This window comes from Ovis aries, chromosome 12 (genome assembly GCF_016772045.2).
Source record: "Ovis aries strain OAR_USU_Benz2616 breed Rambouillet chromosome 12, ARS-UI_Ramb_v3.0, whole genome shotgun sequence".
Classification (NCBI taxonomy): domain Eukaryota; kingdom Metazoa; phylum Chordata; class Mammalia; order Artiodactyla; family Bovidae; genus Ovis; species Ovis aries.
The window spans coordinates 65,133,724-65,161,440 of record NC_056065.1 but is presented as its reverse complement, the minus strand read 5'-3'; the positions used below and the strand labels follow the sequence as shown (position 1 = coordinate 65,161,440).

At 42.5% G+C, this 27,717-nt stretch overlaps 1 pseudogene; it reads left to right on the top strand.

Moving 5' to 3' along the window:
• Positions 1–1,450: 1,450 nt before the first annotated feature.
• LOC105609468 (HIG1 domain family member 1A, mitochondrial-like) lies at positions 1,451–4,906 on the top strand (annotated as a pseudogene).
• Positions 4,907–27,717: the final 22,811 nt, after the last annotated feature.

Below are 27,717 nucleotides of genomic sequence, written 5' to 3'. Positions count from 1 at the left end.
TCCCCACTCTCCTATCCAGCTTTCTCCCTGTAGAGTAGGTGGCGTTCTCAAGGCAATCCCAGAGAGCTGCTATCTTTAGAAGAACAGATCTATTTAGTCGGCCACACTCTTGTCTTACCTGAGGTCTTATGCCAACTGAATCCCAGCTTTAACTGTCTTGTTATATTAATAAAATAGGTAAATATTTTTAAAGCCCTATTATCTCATTCTCCAATCATTACTTTTAACTCAGTCTTGTCCATTCACTTGGGTGATTCTTCAGAACCTCCAATCAATTGGTCCTTCTACTTTCTTAGAATCCATCACCCTTCCCCATGGCCTCACTTCCCAATTTACCCACCATTAATGTCTCTTGCTCTTTTGAGCAAACTTGGCAAAACTTTAAATCTTGTTAAGTCCAACTACTCATGATTTAGCACCTAAGTGTAAGTAGTTATTTAAAGTGCTCACTGGCACTTTAAATCATGAATATAAATCTAGGAAGGGAGAAAATGGAGAGAAGAGCCTGGAACTGGGCTATGGCGGATTCTGAGGATTCAAAGATGAGGTTTGTGGGTCTTTCCAAAGATTCACAGCTTGCAGGATTTAGTAAGGATTTTAGACTTTGTTCTAAGGGTAATGAGAAATCACTAAAGGGTTTTAAATTAGCATAGTGAAGTGTAATGCTAAATGAATAAAAATCTAGAACAGCCCTATTCTATAATAATAAAAACTCATTTATTCAACAAAAACTTACTGAGCATCTCCTGTATGCCAGGCATTATGGGGCCTGGAGGTTGCAACACTGGGTCAAACATAAACAAGATAGAAAATAAAACAGTATTAATAAATACAATAATAGGCTTATGAAAGAGAAGAACTTATGGTGAGAGGATAGTGATGGATATCAACAAAGAATTCTACTTTAAGTAACCAAAACATTAACAATGATTATCTCTGGATTACAGTCAATTTCTATTTATCTGTTTGGGTATATTTCCAAAATGAACATTATGATTTTAAAAATAAAAACAGCCTAGGTCAAAGGTGAAAGACATGCTGAGAACTATACAGCATTAATAGAGGAAATTATGATTCAAAGAAATGGAAAGATATCCTCTTAGATTGAAAATAGTAATATTGTTAAAATGGCAATACTACCCAAAACAATTTACACACTTAATGCAATCCTTATCAAATTACCCATGGCATTTTTTTCACAAAACTAGAACAAACAGTCCTGAAATGTATATGGAATTGTAAAAGACCCAGAATCGCCAGTGCAATCTTGAGGAAAAAGAACAAAGGAGGAAGTATATCCCTTCCAGACTTCAGACAATACTAGAAAGCTACAGTAATCCAAACGGCATGGTAAATAGACATGTGGACCAATGGAACAGAATAAAAAGCCCAGAAATAAACCACTCAGGTATGGTCAATTAATCTTCCACGAAGGAGGCAAGAAGATGCAATGGAGAGGACAGTGCACCACCGGCAAGTGGGGCAGGAGAGGGAGACAACCATACGCAAGTCAGCAAAGCCAGACACGCTTAGGCTGCAGGCAAAACAACTCGAAATGGCTTAAGACACGACAGCAGAGAGCTCCTTGAAGAGAATATAGAAAAAGCATAAATTGACATAAATGCCAAAGAAGGCTCAAACTACCGCTCAATTGCACTCATCTCACACGCTAGTAAAGTAATGCTCAAAGTTCTCCAAGCCAGGCTACAGCAATACGTGAACCATGAACTTCCAGATGTTCAAGCTGGTTTTAGATAAGGCAGAGGAACCAGAGAAATTGCCAACATCCACTGGATCATTGAAAAAGCAAGAGAGTTCCAGAAAAACATCTATTTCTGCTTTGTTGACTATGCCAAAGTCTGACTGTGTGGACCACAATAAACTGTGGAAAATTCTGAAAGAGATGGGAATACCAGACCACCTGACCTGCCTCTTGAGAAACCTATATGCAGGTGAGAAAGCAGCAGTTAAAACTGGACATGGAACAACAAACTGGTTCCAAATAGGAAAAGGAGTATACATCAAGGCTGTATATTGTCACCCTGCTTATCTAACTTCTATGCAGAGTACATCATGAGAAACGCTGGACTGGAAGAAACAAGCTGGAATCAAGATTGCTGGGAGAAATATCAATAACCTCAGATATGCAGATGACACCACCCTTATGGCAGAAAGTGAAGAGGAACTAAAGAGCCTCTTGATGAAAGTGAAAGAGGAGAGTGAAAAAGTTGGCTTCAAGCTCCACATTCAGAAAATGAAGATCATGGCATCTGGTCCCATCACTTCATGGAAATAGATGGGAAACAGTGGAAACAGTGTCAGACTTTATTTTTGGGGGGCTCCAAAATCACTGCAGATGGTGATTGCAGCCATGAAATTGAAAGACACTTACTCCTTGGAAGGAAAGTTATGACCAACCTAGACAGCATATTCAAAAGCAGAGACATTACTTTGCCAACAAAGGTCCGTCTAGTCAAGGCCATGGTTTTTCCAGTGGTCATGTATGGATGTGAGAGTTGGACTGTGAAGAAAGCTGAGCACCGAAGAACTGATGCTTTTGAACTGTGGTGTTGGAGAAGACTCTTGAGAGTCCCTTGGACTGCAAGGAGATCCAGCCAGTCCATTCTAAAGGAAATCAGTCCTGGGTGTTCATTGGAAGGACTGATGCTAAAGCTGAAACTCCAATACTTTGGCCACCTCTTGTGAAGAGTTGACTCATTGGAAAAGATTCTGACGCTGGGAGGGATTGGGGGCAGAAGGAGAAGGGGATGACAGAGGATGAGATGGCTGGATGGCATCACTGACTCGATGGACATGAGTTTGAGTGAACTCTGGGAGTTGGTGATGGACAGGGAGGCCTGGCGTGCTGCGATTCATGGGGTTGCAAAGAGCAGGACATGACTGAGTGACTGAACTGTCTGACTGGCTGACTTATACCAGAATTTTAAGTAAATCTCCCAAAGCAATAGAAATAAAAGCAAAAATGAATGAGGTCTAATCAAACATACAAGGTTTTGTTCAGTAAAGGAAACCACAGCAAAATCAAATGACAGCTTACAGAATGGGAGAAAATATTTGCAAATGAAGCAACTACAAGGAATCAATTTCCAAAATGTACAAACAAATACAACTGAATAACAACAATAAACAACCCAATCAAAAATGGGCAGAAGACCTAAATAGATATATCTCCAAAGAAGACATACATACAGATGACTGATAGACACATGAAAAGATGCTCATCATCGCTAATTATTAGAGAAATGAAAATCAAAACTATAATGAGGTTGAAGATATTAAGAGGTGGCGAGAATACACAGAAGAACTATACAAAAAGACCTCAATGACCCAGATAACCACAACAGTGTGATCACTCACCTAGAGCCAAACATCCTGGAATATGAATTCAAGTGGGCCTTAGGAAGCATCACTACAAACAAAGCTAGTGAAGGTGATGGAATTCCAGTTGAGCTATTTAAAACCCTAAAAGATAATGCTGTTAAAGTGCAGCACTCAGTATGCTAGCAAATTTGATTAACTCAGCAGTAAGTGGCCACAAGACTGGATAAGGTCAGTTTTCATTCCAATCCCAAAGAAAGGCAATGCCAAAGAATGTTCAAACTACCACACAATTGCACTCATTTCACATGCTAGCAAAGTAATGCTCAAAATCCTTCAAGCTAGGCTTCAACGGTTTGTGAACTGAGAACTTCCAGATGTACAAACTGGATTTAGAAAAGGCAGAAGAACCACAGATCAAATTGCCAGAATCCATTGTATCATAGAAAAGCTAGAGAATTTCAGAAAACATCTACTTATGCTTCATTGACTACGCTAAAGCCTTTGTGTGGATCACAACAAACTGTGGAAAATTCTTAAAGAGATGGGATACAGACCACCTGACCGACCTCCTGTGAGACCTGTATGCAGGTCCAGAAGCAACAGTTAGAACTGAAACAACAGACTGGTTCCAAATTGGGAAAGGAATACGTCAAGGCTGTATATTGTCATCCAGCTTATTTAACTTATATGCAGAGTACATCATGAGAAATGCCAGTCTGGATGAAGCACAAGCTGGAATCAAGATCTCTGAGAGAAATATCAATCACCTCAGATATGCAGATGACACCACCCTTATGGCAGAAAGCAAAGAGGAATTAAAGAGTCTCTTGACGAAGGTGAAATAAGAGTGAAAAAGCTCAGTATTCAAAAAATATTCATCTGGGAGAAGCCAGCTGGACGGCAGGTGCGGGAGTGCGGTCACTAGCCAATAGGAACCTGAAACATCTTGTAGTTGTCTGAAGATTCTTCAATTACTGTGTCAAGCGACACAGATGTTTCTCTTTCCTCGTATGATGAAGATCAGGGATGTTAGCTTATCCGAAAAGCTAAGAGAGGCACCATTTGTCCCCGTTGGAATGGCAGGTTTTGCAGCAATTGTGGAATATGGATTATATAGAGGGGAAATACTAAAAGTTCTGTTCCCCTGATCCACATGTGTGTGGCAGCCCAAGGCTTTGTTGTGGGAGCAGTGACTCTTGGTACGGGCTATTCCCTGTATCAAGAATTCTGGGCAAAACCTAAACCTTAGAAGAGGAGATGCCGTCTTGGTCTTGGTGGTGGTGCTTGCTTTAATTAGACATCTCATACTGAGGTTATATATTTATGCTGAAAATAAATTTTTTGGGTCAGACAAGAACATGGTAATTTGAATATTGGCTTATTTTCTTGCAGGCTTGATTTGCCTGCTGACCAAATTACTGGTCACTACTTCACTAGCTAGGTCATTCGGGGGAGTCAGATTCAGATCAGCACAAAAGAAACGTGTCACTTTTAAATACATTTGATAGAGGTACCTGTCCACCTTCTTAAACTCTTCTGTTGAAATTAGTTCTAAAGAAGACAACATGCCAATCCTGAAAATGCTCCCAGTTGCTGCAGAAAATCATATGCTTTTGATGTAAGGTAGGAGTCCTATTTACTGCTGTTAATTTAACTTTCTGACTGTCTTGTGGACTGAGTACTGTTTTAAGGGCTGGTGGGCTCTTGAGGAACACTTTCAGAACAGTGCATGGAATACAACATTATAAACTTCCCTGCAAGTAAAAAGTTGGTAACAGAGCCACTTTGAAGTAGTATTTATTTTAGATCATAGTTGTAAACATGAGAATAACTTAACTGTATATCCCTGTTAGCTCTTTTGTAGTTGCAGAATTAGATTTTGCTGCTGTTATAATAGAATAATTTTAAATGTTATTTGGAAACAAATGTGTGTTTTAGGTGCTAATGCAAAGGTTAAAAAAAAAAAACTTTTTAAATGTGCACAGTATGTTTATTTTCTCCAAAAGAATCATCAACTAAATAAAATGCCTATAATGGAAATGATTGATGACCAAGCTGGTTTGGTCACATATTATACAAACTTTGGTATATCACAGAATGCTTTGCTATACTTGCGAAATTCTCTTGTGTAACCTGAATTCCATGGTGATAACATGGTACATGTAGTGTTATTAAAGTAAGTGAACACACACACACACAGAACAAAGATCATGTCATGTGGTCCCATCACTTCATGGCAAATAGATGGGGAAACAATGGAAACAGTGACAGACTTTATTTTCCTGGGCTCCAAAATCACTGTGGACGGTGACTGCAGCCATGAAATTAAAAGATGCTTGCTCCTTGGAAGAAAAGCAATGACAAACCTAGACAGCATATTAAAAAACAGAGACATTACTTTGCTTACAAAGGTCTGTATAGTCAATGCTATAATTTTTCCAGTAGTAATGTATGGATGTGACAGTTGGACAATAAAAAAGGCTGAGCACTGAAGAATTGATGCCTTCACACTGTGGTGCTGCAGAAGACTCTTGAGAGTCCTTTGGACAGCAAGGAGATCAAACCAGTAAATCCTAAAGGAAATCAATCCTGAATATTCATTGGAAGGACTGATGCTGAAGCTGACATACTTTGGTGAAGAGCCAAACTATGCGAAGAGCCAACTCATTGGAAAAGACCCTGATGCTGGGAAAGATTGAAGGCAGGAGGAGAAGGGGACGAAGGAGGATGAGACGGTTGGATGGCATCACCAACTCACTGGATGTGAGTTTGAACAAACTGTTAGGAGACGGTGAAGGACAGGGAAGCCTGGCATGCTGCAGTCCATGTGGTTGCAGAGTCAGACATGACTAAACAACAAGAACAATCTCACAACTGTCAGAATGGCCATCATTAAAAGTCTACAAATAACAAATGCTGGAGTGGATGTGGAGAAAAGAAGTCCTCCCACACTATTGGTGTGAATATAAACTGGTGAAGCCACTATGGAAAACACTATGGAGGTTGCTCAAAGAACTAAAAAAGAATTGCTATATAATCCAGCAATCTTAAGCGAACTGAAGGTCGCTCAGTCGTGTCCGACTCTTTGCGACTCTGTGGACTATACAGAATGAAGCAAGGCAAAGGCTAATAGAGTTTTGCCAAGAGAACATACTGGTCATAACAAACACCCTCTTCCAACAACACAAGAGAAGACTCTACACATGGACATCACCAGATGGTCAATACCAAAATCAGATTGATTATATTCTTTGCAGCCAAAGATGGAGAAGCTCTATACAGTCAGCAAACACAAGACCGGGAGCTGACTGTGGCTCAGATCATGAACTCCTTATTGCCAAATTCAGACTTAAATTCAAGAAAGTAGGAAAAACCACTAGACCATTCAGGTATGACCTAAATCAAATCCCTTACGATTATACAGTGGAAGTGAGAAATAGATTCAAGGGATTAGATCTGATAGACAGAGTGCCTGAAGACCTATGGATGGACGTTTGTGACATTGTACAGGAGGCAGTGATCAAGACCATCCCCAAGAAAAAGAAATGCAAAAAGGCAAAATAGTTGTCTGAGGAGGCCTTACAAATAGCTGTGAATAGAAGAGAAGTGAATGCCAAAGAAGAAAAGGAAAGATATACCCATTTGAATGCAGAGTTCCAAAGAATAGCAAGGAGAGATAAGAAAGCCTTCCTCAGAGATCAATGCAAAGAAATAGAGGAAAACAACAGAATGGGAAAGACTAGAAATCTTTTCAAGAAAATTAGAGATACCAAGGGAACATTTCATGCAAAGATGGGCTCCATCAAGGACAGAAATGGTAGGGACCTAACAGAAGCAGAAGATATTAAGAAGAGGTGGCAAGAATACACAGAAGAACTATACAAAAAAGATCTTCCAGACCAAGATAATCACGATGGTGTGATCACTCACCTAGAGCCAGACATCCTGGAATGTGAAGTCAAGTGGGCCTTAGAGAGCATCACTACAAACAAAGCAAGTGGAAGTGATGGAATTCCAGTTGAGCTATTTCAAATCCTGAAAGATGATGCTGTGAAAGTCCTGCACTCAATATGCCAGCAAATTTAGAAAACTCAGCAGTGGCCACAGGACTGGAAAAGGTCAGTTTTCATTCCAATCCCAAAGAAAGGCAATGCCAAAGAATGCTCAAACTACCGCACAGTTGCACTCATCTCACATGCTAGTAAAGTAATGCTCAAAATTCTCAAAGCCAGGCTTCAGCAATATGTGAACCGTGAACGTTTAGAAGTTCAAGCTGGTTTTTGAAAAGGCAGAGGAACCAGAGATCAAATTGCCAACATCCGCTGGATCATGGAAAAGCAAGAGAGTTCCAGAAAAACATCTATTTCTGCTTTATTGACTATGCCAAAGCCTTTGACTGTGTGGATCACAATAAACTGTGCAAAATTCTGAAAGAGATGGGAATACCAGACCACCTGACCTTCCTCTTGAGAAACCTATATGCAAGTCAGGAAGCAACAGTTAGAACTGGACATGGAACAACAGACTGGTTCCAAATAGGAAAAGGAGTACATCAAGGCTGTATATTGTCATCCTGCTTATTTAACTTATATGCAGAGTACATCATGAGAAATGCTGGGCTGGAAGAAGCACAAGCTGGAATCAAGATTGCCAGGAGAAATCTCAGTAACCTCAGATATGCAGATGACACCACCCTTATGGCAGAAAGTGAAGAGGAACTAAAAAGCCTCTTGATGAAAGTAAAAGAGAAGAGTGAAAAAGTTGGCTTCAAGCTCCACATTCAGAAAACTAAGATCATGGCATCTGGTCCCATCACTTCATGGGAAATAGATGGGGAAACAGTGGAAACAGGGTCAGACTTTATCTTTTTGGGCTCCAAAATCACTGCAGATGGTGACTGCAGCCATGAAATTAAAAGATGCTTACTCCTTGGAAGAAAAGTTATGACCAACCTAGATAGCATATTGAAAAGCAGAGACATTACTTTGCCAACAAAGGTTCATCTAGTCAAGGCTATGGTTTTTCCAGTGGTCATGTATGGATGCGAGAGTTGGACTGTGAAGAAAGCTGAGCACCAATGAATTGATGCTTTTGAACTGTGGTGTTGGAGAAGACTCTTGAGAGTCCCTTGGACTGTAAGAAGATCCAACCAGTCCATTCTGAAGATCAGCCCTGGGATTTCTTTGGAAGGACTGATGCTAAAGCTGAAACTCCAGTACTTTGGCCACCTCATGCGAAGAGTTGACTCATTGGAAAAGACTCTGATGCTGGGAGGGATTGGGGGCAGGAGGAGAAGGGGATGACAGAGGATGAGATGACTGGATGGTATCACTGACTCGATGGATGTGAGTCTGAGTGAACTCTGGGAGTTGGTGATAGACAGGGAGGCCTGGCATGCTGCGATTCATGGGGTCGCAAAGAGTAGTCGGACACGACTGAGCGACTGAACTGAACTGAAGAAACAGTCAGGACTTAGCTGGTGGTCTAGGGATAAGAATCCACCTGCCAGCGCCAGGGACACAGGTTCGATCCCTGGTTGGGGAAGATTCCACATGCCACAGAGCAACCAAGCCTGTGCACCACAACCACTGAGCCTGCGTGCTGCAACTACTGAAGCCCATGGACCTAGAGCCTGCGCTCCGCAGCAAGAGAAACCACAATGAGAAGCCTGTGCACTGCAATGATGAGTAGCCCCCGCTCCCCGCAACTCGAGAAAGACTGCATGCAGCAATGAAGACCTAGTGCAACCAAGAATAAATTAACTAAAAGAAAAGTCAGTGCAAGAACACCCTGACTCTCCTTTGTCCTCCTGAAAGCAGGAAATCAATCTCCCATGTCAAAGGTACCCTGCCTCTTCCAGGAGGCATCCTTATCACCAGAGACAGGCAATTTAGGGACATGGAAGGCTATATAAACAAACCTTGTTACTTCGCCACCCATTTGTTAACTCTAAGCCCAAACCCCTTTGTCTTGTCAATTCTTCACAAATTTATTGTTTCCTTGTCTAAAAGGTATAAAAGCTGTCTACTTTGGTAACTCTTTTGATTCTCACATTTTTATGAGCTCCCAACCTCATGCAAAGTGTTGAGTCATTGGAAAAGACCCTGATGCTGGGAGGGATTGGGGCCAGGAGAAGGGGATAACAGAGGATGAGATGGCTGGATGGCATCACCGACTCGATGCATATGAGTTTGGGTGAACTCCAGGAGTTGGTGATGGACAGGGAGGCCTGGCGTCCTGCGATTCATGGGGTCGCAAAGAGTTGGACATGACTGAGCGACTGAACTGAACTGTACATATGAAATTAAATTTGTTTTCTCTCCTGTTAACTTTTCTTGTGTCAGTTTAATTAATAGAGTAGCTAAAGAATCTAGAAGGGAAGAAGGGACAAGTTTTCCTTGCCTGTAGCATCATATAGCTGGGATTCAAAACCCTGGGAGGAGATGAGGTTTATTAAGAAGAGCATGTGGGGTACTTCCCTGGTGGTCCAGTGGTTAAGACTCTGTGCTTCCTCAGCAGGGAGTGATGGGTTTGATCCCTTGTCCGGGGAACTAAGATTCCACAAGACACATGGCATGCCAAAAAATTTAAAAAAGAAAGAAAGAAAGAAAAGAGAACGTGTACTGGGGAAAAGAGAAGAGGATGGAAAACAGAGCCCTGAGTTTGCTTGCATGTAAGGATTGGCAGAGGAGGAAGGGATTGATGGAATGGAAAAGTTGAAGAGGGCAGAGGAAGATGAGGATTGAGCAGTGTGATTAAAACCACAATAAATATCATTTCAAGGAAGGAGTTGTGAATAACCTGAAATCCCTAAAGAGCTGGTGTCAGTGTACCATTCTGTATCAGAATGCAGGTTAGGTATTTCTAACACTTGAGAAAAGTCAGAAATTTTGGTGAAATCTCATTGTAAACATGGTTCAAGTCAAAAAAGGTATAACAAAAGCCTCCAGTTTGCAACCTCAGAGCTGGCAGACCCTTACCTCCACATGTAGAGGTTGAAAGACTTCTTTATTTTCAAGGGACCATTTTCCAGTATCCTAGACCTATTACAGGCACCGAAGGACCGAAGGCCTCCTGCTAGAAAGCATATTAAAAAGCAGAGACATTACTTTGCCAACAAAGGTCCGTCTAGTCAAGGCTATGGTTTTCCAGTGGTCATGTATGGATGTGAGAGTTGGACTGTGAAGAAAACTGAGCACCGAAGAACTGATGCTTTTGAACTGTGGTGTTGGAGAAGACTCTTGAGAGTCCCTTGGACTGCCAGGAGATCCAACCAGTCAATCCTAGAGGAAATCAGTCCTGAATATTCATTGGAAGGACTGATGCTAAAGCTGAAACTCCAATACTTTGGCCATCTGATGTGAAGAACTGACTCCTTGGCAAAGACCCTGATGCTGGGAAAGATTGAAGGCAGGAGGAGAAGGGGACGACAGAGGGTGAGATGGCTGGATGGCATCACCGACTCGATGGACACGAGTTTGTGTGAACTCCGGGTGTTGGTGATGGACAAGGAGGCCTGGCGTGCTGCGATTCATGGGGTCGCAAAGAGTCGGACACAACTGAGCAACTGAACTGAACTGAAGACCTCCTCCAACTGTTGAGACTTTCTGATGGCTTAACACCTCAGATGGTGATTATGTGGCTTTCCAAATAGAGATCCTTGGCTTAATCAAGTAGGTCAATGGAAAAACATGCCTCATCCATTCACCTTCCTACAATTCTAATCTCAACCAGGAGACATCAGGTCAGACCTCGCCTCCATCAGCTGCTTTGGCCAGACGGCTGACTCAGTTTCACAACGTCTTCCTTCTTGGTTCCTGGCAGTTTGCTCTCTCCAAGAAGCCCTATCAAAGCCACACACCACCTAGGATACATTTACAAGCCTCTGCTCAGTTCAGTGGTGATTCCTTCAAGTTCTAGCAACACTCCCAAGAGGACTAGTCCAGGTCAGTTTTCCTCTCATAGGTAGTGTGATAACTCATGCCCTCTTTGCAGTGAAAGTATGAAGCCACTCAGTTGTGTCCGACTCTTTGCAACCCCATGGACTGTAGCCTGCCAGGCTCCTCTGTCCATGGGATTCTCCAGGTGAGAATATTGGAGTGGGTTGCCATTTCCTTCTCCAGGGGATCTTCCCTACCCAGAGATCGAACCTGGATCTCCCGCACTGCAGGCAGACTCTTTACCGTCTGGGGCTCCCCTTTGCAGACCTGGTAATAAAAAGAACTGACACTTTTGGAATCATCACTAGGTATTAACATATACTGGGAACTCTATATAGGTGATTCCTTATCCATTTGGCAACATTGGGAAATGTCTGTAATTTCATTTTATAGATAAGGGAATATATATTTCAACAAAGTTGAGGGACCTGCCCAAAGTCCCAAAGCTAGTTAGATGGATCTGGGACTTGGGCCTAAATGAATCAGATGTCTGCCACACAAGCAGCCTTTCCTGTCTACGTACAGTTATCTGCTTGGGCCAAGTGTAATATGGCTGCCAAACAAAGCTGATTTAGAGATCCTAGTAAACAAAGTTTTACTGCCAGCCAGCCAGCCACCAAAGGGATCTGGGAATTGAAGGTAATTTGTTTATAGATTCAGGCCTTATGGCCTCTGAGCTAGAGGATATGTGTCAGAAACCTTGAAAATGGTAGACATGTGTCAGAGAAATAGGTCTCTCTCTTTCCAAGGCACCTACTAGTTTTCTGATCACTGGGTCAAACATTTTATCTTCTCCAGCTAGAATGGCCAGAACTAGGTGACTTCTATGAAGCACAAAAGAAATTCATACAAATGTGTTTTACCAGCTCAAGGGACTGGGAGCCCCTTGAGAAAACAGAAAAGTTTGGCCTATTCATCTTTGTCTCCCCCCACATCAGTACCTGACTCTTGAAAGGCACTCATTAAACACTTATGGAGAACTAAATGAAATACCTCGTCAATGAAAAATTAATCAGTTGATCTAAGAAAGAAATGGAAAAAATTTTTTTCAGCCCAATTGAAGATTATCTAAGCCAGGGAATAGCATCTCAGAAAGCTTGGAGAACTGTTCTGCCCATCAGAAGTCAAGCACAGTCACTGAAGTTTTTTGAGACAGAGGGCTATACATTAAGTGATGTATTATTGACAGCTTACACAATCTAGCAAGCAGTAGGTCAGGGGTCATTGTGGCCCCTTACTAGATTAAGAAGGAATGTTATCTTTTAAGGAGTTGTCTTGCTGATGCTGGGAAAATTTTGCTGTCGATAGTTGAGCAGGAATTTCTGCCTGTGGGGAGGTTTGGTTGATGCACAAAAAGGGTACCCAGTGTACAGTGTGGGGAGAGAGGAGGCCAAAGGCAAAGTAATTTTTTAAAAAAATATTTATTTATTTGGCTGTTCTGGATCTTAGTCGTGGCATGTGGGATATAGTTCTCTGACCAGGGATTGAACCCAGGACCCCTGCATTGCGAGCCCAGAGTCTTATCCACTGGACTACCAGGGAAGTCCCCAGAGAAATTTTTTTATGTTTAAATGTTTCTTGCTGTAAAATATGAATTTCATTTCACAGTCTGGTTCTGAACCAGGGGATGTTTTTGTTTGCTCACTTTTGTTTTTGTTAGGTCCAAAAGTCACATTTATCTAGAGAGAGTTAGGATGTGCAATCACTGAGAAACATCAAAGAAATGATGAAACTGAAGCTGTATAAAGATAATTCTAAAAATATTTTCTGCTGAAAGTAGTCATTGACGAGAACAAGAGGTGATCTCAGAGCTTTAGAGCTGAAAGATTTTTGTGATCATCATAGCCCTGAATCTTCTCATTGGACAGAACAGAAGCCACAGATGGGAAGTGACTTAACCAAGGTCACATATATCCAGTATTGATCATGCCCTTGGGATGCAGGAAGGTTCTGTTCCTCCTGTTTCAAAGACATTCCACCCACTTTATAGCCTCAGTGTATTCATTCCTTTGCAAGTTGACATTCAGCTGGTAAGATAATTACTAACTCCTGCGCTGCCCCGGAGGTGCATTTGCAAAACTCCAGGGCTCCACTGAACACAGTTTGAAAACTACTGACTCAGATAACTTATTGCTCGTTATTTAAACTTCTAGCACATTCAAGCAAAAATGTCTTTTAATTCCCTGAAAACTGGGTATTCTCATTGGCAGCATTTATTCTTCTCTTCATTTCCTGATGAATAAACCCATTAATGAAAGAATGTGCTATGTACTTTCTTTGGTGCTATGATTAATCTGAATTAACATGTGCGTGGGCAGAGCTCAAGCGGTGAGACTGAGATCCTGTGCTGGGCGGGCCGTCTTCAGGGTCTCAAACCCAAGGGTGCCCAAGCTTGCTTTGCAGTGATGTCAAAAATGGTGCTCTTGAGAACTGAATTGCTGAAACTGAGATTTCTAAGTCTGAAATTCTGAGTAAGATAGAAACTGCAGAAAAGAATGATAAACAACCTGCTTACTCTATACTGGTAGAGTATAGAGTAAAACGTCCTAATAGCTTGCAATAATAAGGCTCATTTATTGGATATTTACCCTATGCTTCAGTTCAGTCACTCAGTCATGTCGGACTCTTTGCGACCCCATGAATCGCAGCACACCAGGCCTCCCTGTCCATCACCATCTCCCGGAGTTCACTCAGACTCACGTCCATCGAGTCAGTCCACCCAGCCATCTCATCCTCTGTCGTCCCCTTCTTCTCCTGCCCCCAATCCCTCCCAGCATCAGAGTCTTTTCCAATGAGTCAACTCTTCGCATGAAGTGGCCAAAGTACTGGAGTTTCAGCTTTAGCATCAGTCCTTCCAATGAACACCCAGGGCTGATCTCCTTCAGAATGGACTGGTTGGATCTCCTTGCAGTCCAAGGGACTCTCAAGAGTCTTCTCCAAAACCACAGTTCAAAAGCATCAATTCATTGGTGCTCAGCTTTCTTCACAGTCCAACTCTTGCATCCATACATGACCACTGGAAAAACCATAGCCTTGACTAGAAGGACCTTTGTTGGCAAAGTAATGTCTCTGCTTTTGAATATACTATCTAGGTTGGTCATAACTTTCCTTCCAAGGAGTAAGCGTCTTTTAATTTCATGGCTGCAATCACCAACTGCAGTGATTTTCGAGCCCCCCAAAATAAAGTCTGACACTATTTCCAGTGTTTCCCCATCTATTTCCCATGAAGTGATGGGGCCAGATGCCACGATCTTCGTTTTCTGAATGTTGAGCTTTAGAACATACATAATCACATGAGACAGCTACCACCATTATTCCCATTTTACTGATGAGAAAATTAAGGCTTAGTAGTAAGGGTTCTTAACTCAAAGAAACTCCCTCTGGCCAAATAAAGTGGAGTTGGGATGAACAGGTACTGGAGAGGAGAGATCTCTTGAAGGGTTTTAGTGGTGACACAAAGGGGAGCTGAGGGAGGGAAGATTTTCTCAATCTTTAGTATGTAGGATGTGGAAGTAGAGTACAGACTCTGGAGCCAGGCTGCTGAGATTAGAATCCTGGCTCCACCCCTTACTCTAAGTGACCTTGCACTGGGTCTCTTGGTTTGCCTATCTGTAACATGGGGATAATAATAGGACCTATCTCAAAGAATAGCTGTGTTTAAAAACAGCTCAGTGCCATAATCAAGGTGGGATCTCAGTACAATAGCTATCATTAGCTAATGTATAAAGGGGTATATGTGGCACTAGTGGTAAAGAATCTGCCTCAATGCAGGAGAGAAGAGATGTGGGTTTGATCCCTGAGTCAGGAAGATCCCCTGAAGGAGGAAATGGCAACCCAATCCAGCATTTTTGCCTGAAGAATCCCATGGACAGAGGAGCTTGGTGGGCTATAGTTCATTAGGGTCGCAAAGAGTCAGATACAACTGAACCGACTTAGCGTACACACGTGTATACATATGGCTGATTCCTTTTGCTGTACAGTAGAAACTAACACAATATTGTAAAGCAACTCTACACCAATAAAAGTTAATTTTTAAAAAAGAGATAATTAAATACAGTGCTATGTAGATGTGCTTTCAAGTCCTCTCCTTGTGTGTGCTGCCCTTTTATCAAATTGGTGTCTTTGATTTTCACGTAGAAACTCTAACTGAATTAATCAGTGCTGGTCACCATTAGTGCCAGCTGTGGTTCAGTTATATGCCCTTCAACCTCTTACTGGTCCAGGCTGAGATGCAGGGGGAGTATCCCACCAATGGAGACAGACCTAATCATTTCAGTCTCTCAAAAAACAGCAGAAAGGATCCCATGAAATCATAAGGAGTTTTCAAAAACCAAGTATTTGAGGAGAAACAATAAGGAATGACCTGGATTGTTTTAAAAGATCTTGTGTGACTGGAGACCAGGGTGGGTAATAAACTGAATCCCAGGATGAAACACATAGGGAGGGTTTTTGTTTTCTGGGGCTTCCCAGGTGGCACAGTGGTAAAGAATCCACCTGCCAATGCAGGAGATGCAAGAGACGTGGGTTCAATCCCTGGGTCAAGAAGATCCCCTGGAGGAGGAAATGGCAACCCTCTCCAGTATTCCTGTCTGAAAAATTCCATGGATGGAGGAGCCTGACGGAGTATAGTCCATGGGGTCACAAAGAATCAGACATGACTGAACAACCTAGCAGGTAGTTACTATACCAAGAATCCCCAGGAGCAGGCCTGTCCAGTGGGGATTCTCACTAGCTCTCGAATGCATTCTCTAAAGCTGCCTCCTAATAAGGCTGGCAGAGAGAAGCAGGGTAATGGGCCCAGGCAGACACATTGTAGGGGAGAACCTCCGCCATGGGGGGTGTGCCCATTGCCAAAGGGTCTGTGCTACGGAGTGCCGGCCTCTGCACAAATTCTAAAACCAGAGAAAGAGCCCAAACTTGTCAGAGAGCTATATGGGAACAGAGGAAGAAGAGATTTTTAAAAAATAGGTAATTGTTCCAATAAAGCATAAGCTTTACAAGGGGAAAAAAACAAAAATACTTTCCTGGGAATTCTAATCTCACCATCATATAAGGACTTTGCACAACTCATATTTCTGGAAAAGGTGGGGGAAGTCATTTCCCTGGCATAGCCTCAGGCCTTACAGATTCAAACTGGGACATCATTTTTCCTTTCATGAGAACTGCCTCCTTTTTGTTTTTGCGCTTTTAAAAAATATATTTTTTTTACTTATTTGGCTGTTCTGGGTCTTCATTGCTGTGCTCAGACTTTCTCTCTCATGGGGAGCAGGGGTTACTCTCGAGTTGCCCTGAGAAGAGGTTATTCTCTAGTTGTGGCTAGCAGGGGTTACTCTCTATTGGGATGCACAGGCTTCTTATTGGGGTGGCTTCCGTTGTGAGTCATGGGCTCGAGGGCACGTGGGCTTCAGTAGTTGTGGCCCCTGGGCTTAGCTGCTCCACGGAATGTGATCTTCCTGGGATCTTCCCTTGGGAAGATCAAACCTATATCACCTGCATTGGTAGGTGGACTCCTAACCACTGAACCACCAGGAAAGTCCTGTTTTTGTTCCTTTTGTGCTTCCACCACCAATAATATTTCATTATTACATATAATGTTAGCTATATGTTTTTAAGAGAGGCCCTTTTTCAGGTTGAGAAATTTCTCTCTATTCCTAATTTGCTGAGAATTGTGAATAGCTGTTGAATTTTGTCAAATGCTTGTAATGCCATTGAAATGATGTGATTTTATTATATTATTAATGGTGAATTAATTTTCAAATATTAAACCAATCTTGCATACCTGGGTTAAACCTGATATGATAATGATGTATTTTTCAATTTGACTTACTAATATTTTGGTAAGAATTTGTATGTCACTATTCATAAGAGATATGCTTTATTCTTTTTTGTATTTATCAAGCTTTTGTATTAGGATATTTTTGGCCTCAGAAAAGTTAGGAATATTTTCCCTCTTCTATTATTTTTGGAAAGAATTTAAGATTAGTGTTAAGCCTTCCTTAACTATTTGATAGAATTTACCTGGAATCCTTTTTGTGGAAAAGTTTTGATAACAAATTTAGTTAAAATAACAGATACATGGATATTCAGTTTCCATTTTTTTCTCTTTTCATTTTTGATGAGATGTTTTTCAATGAATTTGTGCATTTTAAGTTGTTGAGTTTATTGATAGTTGTTCACAATAACCCCTTTTTTACTGTCTGTCAGATCTGTACTGATGCTCCCTCTTTCATTCCCAATATGATAAATTGCTTTTTTTCCTTATTAGTCTAGCTAGGGGCTTAGCCATTTTTTCAATAAAACAAATTTTGGGTTTTGTTACATTTTTCTACAGCCTGTTTTCTGTTCCAGTGATTTCTGTTCTTATTTTGGTCTCCTCTCTTCTACATCTTGTGAGTTTTTATTTTTCTAGTTCCTTAAGGTGGAAACTTAGGTTATTGGTTTTAACCATTTCCCTTTCAGTGTCTGCCTGCTTTTAGTTTTTCTCTGGAACCTTTAAAACAGCTATTGTCCATCGTTTATAAGTGTTATCTGCAGGACAATCATTCAGTATAAGCCCTTCCACCATTGCTGAGACTAGAACTCAGTTTTAAGCTTCAAAATCTTGGGTAAGTATAGTAACCCGTGTCAACTTCCTCATCTGTTATGCGGAGATAATTTAACGTATCTTAGACTGTCATGGAAAGCAAATGAGATGATGCATATGAAAATGTTTTTGAAAGAACAAGCATGGCATAAAAATTATATTTAGTGTCATTAATGCAACATAAAGTTAATATAATTATATACACCTATGTCATGTACTTGTACTGATATTTCCACCAAAACTTAAGATGCAGTTCTAAGTCATCTAATTTTCATAGCCTGGTAGATGAGGAAGATATTCCTTTATCCTTTCCAATATATTCTAGCTAAACTTATAATTATATGCAGCTTCATCATCAACTGATATTGAATGTCTATCATGTATATATTAGGCATTTTTATGTGCAGTATTTTATTCACTTCATTTCTCACATAATAATGCCCTCCAATTTAGCAATATGTAATAACTAAAAAAATTTTCCCACCTTGATTCTCTTAAAAATCTTAATGAAATCAGAGAAAGCACCCAGATATGTGCAAATTGTTTATTTCAGTCTAACCCACAACAAAAAAAAAGTCAAACCAAAATAAATGTGTATAAAGGATTTGTTAAATTATGATGCATACATATAATATAATACTATTCAGCTGTTAAAAACATTCAGACTGTTTCATCCCATGGGAAAAGGTATATAATATTAAGTGTAAAGAATAAGATTACTGTTTAAACATCATGATTACAATTTTGTTCAAAATAGGAATCAGAAAAAAGTAGCTATAAGGAAATACACCTGAATGATCATCTCTAGAGTGATAACAGTTAGGGATGGTTGTTTCTTCACATGCTTTGTCTGAGGCTCTAAATTGTCCACAATGAATGTATGATTTTTGCTTTCAGTTTCTTGTTTGGATCCAGAGACACTCGGAACTGGGTTGACCTTAACTCAGTAAAGAGTCACCTCATTAGTCCACACATAGCCATTATTTATTAATTTGTTTATTAGAATGTAGTAAGTACTCATATGCCCAATGCTCAATATAAAAGCTCAGATTAAAATAAAAATTTGCATCTAGGCATGAATCCTCTCCTATCCCACGCATCACTTTTCTTTATTCAAGATAACCACCTTCCCAAATCTCATAATTCCTTCCTTTTCCTTTTAATAAAGTTGCATGTAATTGATACGTGCTTTTATAAAGCTATCTGAACTATATATTTTTATCTTGGTGGCTTTAAATTTAAGGTAGTATGCTATAAATTGTCTTCTAAGACTTCATTCACTTAATATTGCTGAGATTCATCTCTATTGATGCATAGGCCATGGTAGCTTATTTTTATTACTATATAATATTCTATTGTGTGACCCGTATTACTGTTGACTCTGTATTTTAGGCTATTTCCAGACATTCCCTGTTAAGAACAGTACTATAAATATTCTTGTACATAAATTCCCATTGTCCCTATATACCAATTTGGATATAAACTTGGGAGTGGAGAAGTTTGTCATAGGGTGAGTGAAAGTTTAAACAGCAGTGTGGAACTGTTTTTCCAAAGTGGTTGCCTCAGTCTATACATATTCTCACCAGCAGTGTGAGATTCTGTGAATCTGTATCCTTGCATTTGGTATTGCCGGATATCTTGCTTTTTTCTTTTTAAACAATTGTATTTATTTATTTCGGTTTGGCTGAGTCTTCAGGGCTGCACGGGCATTTCTCTAATTGCAGTGAGCAGCGGTGACTCCTCATTGCAGCGTGGGGGCTTCTCTCTGCAGCGACTTCTCTTGTTGCGGAGCAGGGGCTCTAGAGCACGTGGGCTTCAGGAGCTGCGGATTGTGGGCTCAGCGGTTGTGGCTCCCAGGCTCGAGAGCACAGGCTCAATAGTTGTGGTGTATGGGCTTAGCTGCTCCACTACATGTGGGATCTTCCTAACCCAGGGATTGAACCCAGGCCTCCTGCATTAGCAGGCAGATACCTTACCACTGAGCCACCAGGGAAGCCTGATGTATTGCTTTTATACTCAGGAAAAGAAGAATGTTTGTAAAACAAACCAAGAACAGAACCAAAACTCCTTGCCCTCCTTTTCCCCAAACTCCAGGAAAGATTCAAGGCACAGGTGGTGATACATAAAACTATTCCTCCCCCAGCAGCTTTGCAAAATCCTCTAGCTCTAGAAACCCTCTTCCAGTAATGAATTGGGAACAGCGCGGGGGTGTGAGAAGTAGGAAACCTGCAGAATTGTGTGTCATGGGGACTCTTTCCAGCAGAGGGTGAAACTATTCTGTAGGTTTGAACTAGAAGCCTCTTATTCTTGTTCTCTGTGTCTCTCCTTTCTCTCCTGGAATACGAACACTGGACCAGATACATCATTTTTTATTCTCTGCACTATGTTCCTAAAATACTTTCCTTGCAATTCTCTTTGCAAATATCAGAGAACTGACCTGCTTATTGAATGCATTTTTTTTTCCTTGAGTAAAAAGCGGCCAGTTACACCAAGTGGGGTGAGGGGTTCCCTGAACAAGCAATGCAGAGAATGAGAAACTCAAAACCATAACAATTGGAGGGTGTGACTGGAGGGTGGGAGGGAGGCTCAACAGGGAGGGAATATATATTTATATATATTTACACACACACACAAAGTTATGGCTGATTCATGTTGTTGTACAGCAGAAACCAACACAACTTTGTAAAGCAATTATCCTCTAATTATAAAAAAAGAATTGGACAGCCTGTTTCAACAGTGGCACCCTGGTTGCCTCTCCTTTCAAAACTGAGTCCTAGTTTCTATCACTGTCACTTTGTAGTAACCTATGTTGTGATGCAGAACACCAGACAGATGTGAGAATCTGTGATTTTGCACCTACAATAAATTAGCTTCTTCTCACTTACAGGTTCAAGGCTATAATCAGAGCACTTATCCAAAATGCAACTCAGAGAGCTTTTTAGAGATAGCTGAAATATTCCCCATTTTTGAAGAGGCAGAAATACAAACAAGACTCAGTGCACACAAATACCAGCATCCAAAGAAATGAACAAGTTCACACATCGGGTGAAAGTCCAATAGCCCTTTCCTCTCTCCAACAGAATACCTCACTCAAATACAGAACAAACTGGCTTATTCTAAAGCAAAAGCCCCAAACAGAGGGAAAATAAAGTTTCCAGCTGTACACACTGGAGTGACTTACCCTTCTGCGTGGAGCACACTGGTTCCCAAATGTTGATTCTCTGATCCAACTGCCTGTTACTAGGGCAGGGGGTGCCACTTTGGGGAAATTTGAACGGTAGGTCCTCAGGACAAGTGGTCCTGACAGCTGCTAAAAACGTACCTGAAATTCTCCGAGTGGGGTCACATTTTTGGGTCACCAAAAATCTGTACTGAGTCCAAGCTCATACTGCTCACCATACAATGTGCCAATAAATCGAGAGGCAGCATGTTGGGGCAAGGAATAGCGATTTTATTCGGAAAGCCAGCAGACCAAAAAGATGGTGACCTCACATCCCAGAGAACCATCTCGCCTGAGTTGGAGCTCAAGTTTCTTTAAAACAGGAGGGAGTAAAGTCAAACACTTCCGGGTTCCCAGCAGCCTTTGGGGAGGATGTGTTAATTTCTTTCTGACTGCAGTCATTCACAGGTGGGCCTTGTCAGGATGTTTTCTGTGAGCTAAACAGAGGTATTTTAGCTTAATGTTCATTACCTGGGAGGTAGAGTTCCCAGAGATCGGCCATTTATGTATAACTTAAGCTTAGAGGCAACATCACTTTAGTGAGTAACTTGTAATAGAGTTGAAAGACTTTTCCCTGTGACAAAACAAACCTCTAAGAAATTGAATGAACTCACCTGATATCTGGAATTGTAAACAGATAAATCGTGTTCCTAAGAACATATGCCAAAAAGTGATTTGGACTAAGCAGCAATTGATACTAAGCCATTCTTTCTTTTAAAAATTAATTAATTAACTTTTGGCTATGCTGGGTCTTCGTTGCTGCTCAGGCCTTTCTCTAGCTGCAGTAAGCAGGAGCTATTCTTCATTGTGATATGCAGGCATTTTATTATGGTGGCTTCTCGTTGTGGGACACAGGAGCCAGGGTATGTGGGCGTCAGTAGTTGCGCACGTGGGCTTAGTAATTGTACCGCCCAGGCTCTAAGGCACAGGCTCAATAGTTGTGGCGCATGGGCCTAGCTGCTCCTTGGCATGTGGGATCCTCCCAGACCAGGGATTGAACCTGTGTCTCCTGCGTTGAGCAGGCATATTCTCTTACCACTGAGCTACCAGGGAAGCCCAATGCTAAGCCATTCTATCAGAAGGTAGAGAAGTAGAAGCTTCAGCTGGTCCCTGATCATCATCTGAAATCACCAGTGCTCGAGGGAACGTTCTCTTTTCTGCTCTCAACAGCAGGTGGGAATGCAGGGATCCTTTGCCAGGATCAAAAAGGGGCCATGAATCACATATTTTTAACAAAGGGCATAAAACAAAATGTTGCTCTATTTGGCAATGCTCTTTGACTAAAAAAAGAAAATTGTGTGTATTTTCCAGAAACCATACTTAACTGACTCCAACTCTGAAGGCGGTATAACATGCTGGTTCATTATAAGGATCAGTTATCAAGCTTCTATTTTGAATTCAAAAAGCTAAATCCCAAAATTGACTTCAAGATACAGAATGAAAGGTTGAGGAAAGTTCAACTTGGAGACAACAGACCATCTTACTACTGTTCATGAGAGAGTCCTGCACAAGTTGATCAAGAAGGTATCAATTCTCCATGGGCTTGGAATCAGGCCAAGCAGCCTTGGAAATTTCAGCTGACTCTCACCAGGAAGGAAACAAGCACAGCATTTGGGTAACATATTTAGCAAACCGTTAGGGCACTAATTAGAAGGCAATAAACTCCCTTGGTTTACTAGCCAGTGGGTTCAGATTGGTGAGGAGATGGCCTTGAACCCTACCCATCGGAGAAGACCCCAGTCTCAGAAGAAAAGTCTTTAATTATTTTTTTGAGGCTTTAAATAAACTAAATTATATGAGAAGACATGCTCAAAATCCAACCAGAGAGGTGCCTGTAATCTGCAAATTTTCAGACATTTGTTCTGAAGTCGAAGAGCTGCAAAAAAGAAAGGTGTCAGTCTCGATTTGCACTTCCTTGTTTGTAAACTCAGCCAGTTCATGCCTGGTTGGTTACGTCCTCAGGTCTTCCCTCATTCGTGGTGGTAACTGCCAAATCCTGGGCCTCCCACAAAGATGTGAGGCTTCTGGAGAACAGAACAAATTTATATAAGAATTGAAATTGATAAATCCTTAAGTGACCTCTTCTAAATTCTCTTCATCCATGATTTCATCAGCTTAGCCAGTTTTGCGGTCGTTTCCCTCATGCCAACAAACCAGCAATGCGTGGGGACAAACTGCATCCCCTACCAACTCGAAACAGAACTTCTCATTCACTCTGTACCTAATTATGAGTCCCTAGTCTGTCCCAGGTACTCTTCTAGGTCCCGGGGAAGCAGCAGTGTACGAACTGAGGCTTTAACCCCCATGGAGCGTCCCTTCAAGTTTTTTAGTCAACAATTCACTGGAGACCAGAGAGAAGCAGAACATGTATTGAGGGACTAGACATAGTTTTAGGAGAAGGCAATGGCACCCCACTCCAGTACTCTTGCCTGGAAGATCCCATGGATGGAGGAGCCTGGTAGGCTGCAGTCCATGGGGTCGCTAAGACTTGGACACGACTGAGCGACTTCATTTCACTTTTCCCTTTCATGCATTAGAAAAGGAAATGGCAACCCACTCCAGTGTTCTTGCCTGGAGAATCCCAGGGACAGGGGAGCCTGATGGGCTGCCATCTATGGGGTCGCACAGAGTCGAACATGACTGAAGCAACTTAGCAGCAGCACCAGCAGCAGCAGCAGCAGACATAGTTTTAAAACACCAGAGATGATGTTTAAATGACCTTCCTTCAGCAAAAAGTCATCTAGAAGATAAGATCTTTCTCTAAGGACTTTCAGAGAGCCCCTTTCTGCCTCTTGTTCTCCTTAACAAGTTCAATTATTAGCCCAGATAGGCCCCAGTGCAGCTTGGCAAAGGCAAACCAGAGGAAGACATTATATTTATTCTGACCCCAAATCTTCATTCTTAAGTTAGATAAGTAGAGATGGATTCATGATAATATAATGCTGAGACCAACTGTGTGATTAAATTTTTCCCTCAGAGAATCCCCATTTTCAGATTCTCTTCATTAATAGATGTTCTACAGAGGAGAAATTTTAGCTGCAGAAGTTGCCAATAAGCAAGACATTTCCCAGGGAGAGTTTTACATGCGCCTTATAAACACCAGGACTTGTTGACGGGTAGGTCATGAGAAATCTGAATCAGAGCATCAAGAGGCCAGAGAAAAGTTTCCAGCTAGTTAGTGGCTAACCATGCAAGTGGAGTAGAGAGATCAGATAAGATAAAACATGGAAAGCACTTTTTGGACTTTAGCCAGAAGTTCGCTTATGACATACGAAAGAATAGTTTCAGCCAAGAGGTGGAGAAAAGGCCTAGATGCCATGAGTGGAGGGGGAAACTGATAACGAGGCTGCTGGAGTCGGGGTAGACTCCATGAAGCATGATGGCACTCACCTCCTAATTTACGTCCTTGCTTCTCCTCCATCCTGCACACCTACACACTTGCTTCTCAAATGTACACACTCAGGCCCATAATCCTTCAATAGCACCCTTATAACCTACACAATAAATGTCAAACTTAGCACAGAACATCCCATCCTAGCCTAAACCTGGCTTACAGTTATTTATATAACTGCCAGTCTTTGTCACTGGGTTATTCTCTGACAGACTTGCCCCTTAAAGGAATGCACCATCTCTTATTTGGCATTTGATGCTCCCTGCCTCTACGCGTTACGAAACAGCACTCAACTCACATGGCTGAATGAATGGAAAAATAAGTAAGAGATGGAATGAATGAATGAATGAATGATACCAGCACTGACTGTAGGAATGGGTTTCTGTGTCCCAGTATGGCAGGTGAAGATAATCTTTGCGAAATGATTGTCTTTCCCTTGTAAAAGTCTTGATGAGTTAGAAATAAAAATCTCTATAAATCCAACATCCTGCTGTTGCTCAGTCATTGTCAGAGTGTTTTAATTGGGTGATTGGAGTTACCTTGATGTCTCCTTATTGTATCTAGACAAGTTCAACTGACATGAAGATCTCTGATTGGAATAGGATTCTCTCGGCGATATGACAAGTGTGTCTGGAAGCCCTACCGTTTAGCATGACACCAAGACACAACACATGCCCGGTTCTGTCAAACCTCTGGGTCGTGCATGTGGAATCAGTGGAATCACCGGGATGATAATCGACTTTGCTCTGTGATTCCCCTGTTGGCACATTTATTTTAGCTCTGCTGGCAGAGAGGGAGCTTGCTCTACTAATTCACTGTGACGTTGTTTTCTAATTAGGTGTCTTGACACAGCAGGCATTCCAGTCTTGAACATTTCTTTTGTTTCTTTAATGTGCCAGCAAGCTGTCTGACTTTTAGCAGCCTGATCTTTCAGAAAGGTTACGTGCAGTGTAAAATGAGATACCAGACGTAAGGCACCTTGCCCAGTGTTTGGCACCCGAGGAGTCTCTGAGAATGTTCATTACATCTCCCTGCTCATCTCTGCTTTCTGTCCTTCTGCTGCTTTTAGTTAGCCTTGGAGATGAAATGTTACCTGGGTAAGGCTTACGATTTTCTTCATCCCAGAAGAGAGTCCAGTAAATGTGCAAACCGAGACTGCATGGATTCTGTAAATAAAATGGCCACAATTTATTGAGTGCCTTCTACATGCCAAGTGTTGCGCATTTCATTACTTTTTATCCTCACAGTAAAGCTAAGAGGTAGACATTTTTCTTCTGCCTGCTTTTTAGGGGAAGAAACCTTAACCGAGAAGCCAAGTGGCTGAGGTTCCAGGGAGGGTCAGCAAAGGAGGTGGGGGAACAGCGCCTGTCTGCCTCCCTCCCTGTCTTCATCCTCAGCCCCTGCATACGCGGCCCTCCGCCCTGGTGATCTGAGTGGTCACGACAATCTCGAGGACTCTGCAGGACACAGAGATGGAGAAGCCACAGCGCTGGAGGGTCCTAAAGGCCTTCTTCCTGGCTGAACAGATATGTGACTGCCCTGGGTGTGAGTGCTAACACCCCTCCCCTTCCCCTGCCATGCCTCCTCGGAAACCCCCCCCCCCCCCCCCCCACCGACACCCCCACCCCACCCCACCCCCGCCCCGGGATGGGAGGAAGAACTTCCCGACCCCTCCCTCCCTGCCACCTCCCCACTTTGACCCCACCCCTACATCAGCCCAGAGTAGAGAGAATAGCCGGTGCTCCTACCGCCGCCCTCGGGTGTCCTGGGAGCCCTTGTCTGGTTTGGTTCAGTCTGGCCCGGTTCCCTTCTAGCCCCGGGCGTGTGGGGAGAGTACAAGCTAATTGGCAGGGGCTGCTCCAGAGACTACAGCACACGGGAGCTGCCGGTTCGCCAGCGGGAGGGCCGTGTTCCCGGCCAGCGCACTGCCATTTTCTGGTGCCCGGGAGAGGCCACCTGCCTGAGGAAGGTGTAACTGGGAAAGGGTAAACATGGAAATTCAGGTCCTGACAACTCTGCAGACACCCCAGAGAAAGAGATGCAGCTGAAGCCAGCTGCTCAAGATGCTTGGTCAGCAAGGAGGAGACTCAACCTGGGGAGTGAACATAGTTCCTACCGGGAGAGAGAAAGACAATCCTCACCTCCATGCACCTGCCAGAATGAAAGAGCCTGGGAACCAGCTTCCTGGGAGGGCACTGGGCTGAAGAGGGGCAGCTCCTTACTCCCAGCCCCAGTTCCCAGCCCCCAGTCCTTAGCTCCTGGCCCCGGGCCCCAGCTTCCCAGCCCCCCATGCCCAGCTCCAAGGCCCCAGATCCCAGCTCCTAAACCCTAGCCCCCAGCACCAGTCCCCCAGCTTCCAGCCCCCAGTTCCCCAGTCTCTCAGTTACTCAGCCCCCCAGTAACACCTTCAGTTCAGTTCAGTTCAGTCGCTCAGTCTTGTCTGACTCTTTGCGACCCCATGAATTGCAGCATTCCAGGCCTCCCTGTCCATCACCATCTCCCGGAGTTCACTCAAACTCACGTCCATCGAGTCGGTGATGCCATCCAGCCATCTCATCCTCTGTCGTCCCCATCTCCTCCTGCCCCTAATCCCTCCCAGCATCAGAGTCTTTTCCAATGAGGCAACTCTTCACATGAGGTGGCCAAAGTACTGGAGTTTCAGCTTTAGCATCAGTCCTTCCAATGAACTACCCAGGACTGATCCTTTAGAATGGACTGGCTGGATCTCCTTGCAGTCCAAGGGACGCTCAAGAGTCTTCTCCAACACCACAGTTCAAAAGCATCAGTTCTTCAGTGCTCAGCCTTCTTCACAGTCCAGCTCTCGCATCCATACATGACCACTGGAAAAACCACAGCCTTGACTAGATGGACCTTTGTTGGCAAAGTAGTGTCTCTGCTTTTCAATATGCTATCTAGGTTGGTCATAACTTTCCTTCCAAGGAGTAGGCGTCTTTTAATTTCATGGCTTCAGTCACCATCTGCAGTGATTTTGGAGCCCAAAAAGATAAAGTCTGACACTATTTCCCGTGTTTCCCCATCTATTTCCCATGAAGTAATGGGACCAGATGCCATGATCTTTGTTTTCTGAATGCTGAGCTTTAAGCCAACTTTTTCACTCTCCTCTTTCACTTTCATCAAGAGGCTTTTTAGTTCCTCTTCACTTTCTGCCATAAGGGTGGTGTCCTCTGTGTATCTGAGGTTATTGATATTTCTCCTGGCAATCTTGATTCCAGCTTGTGTT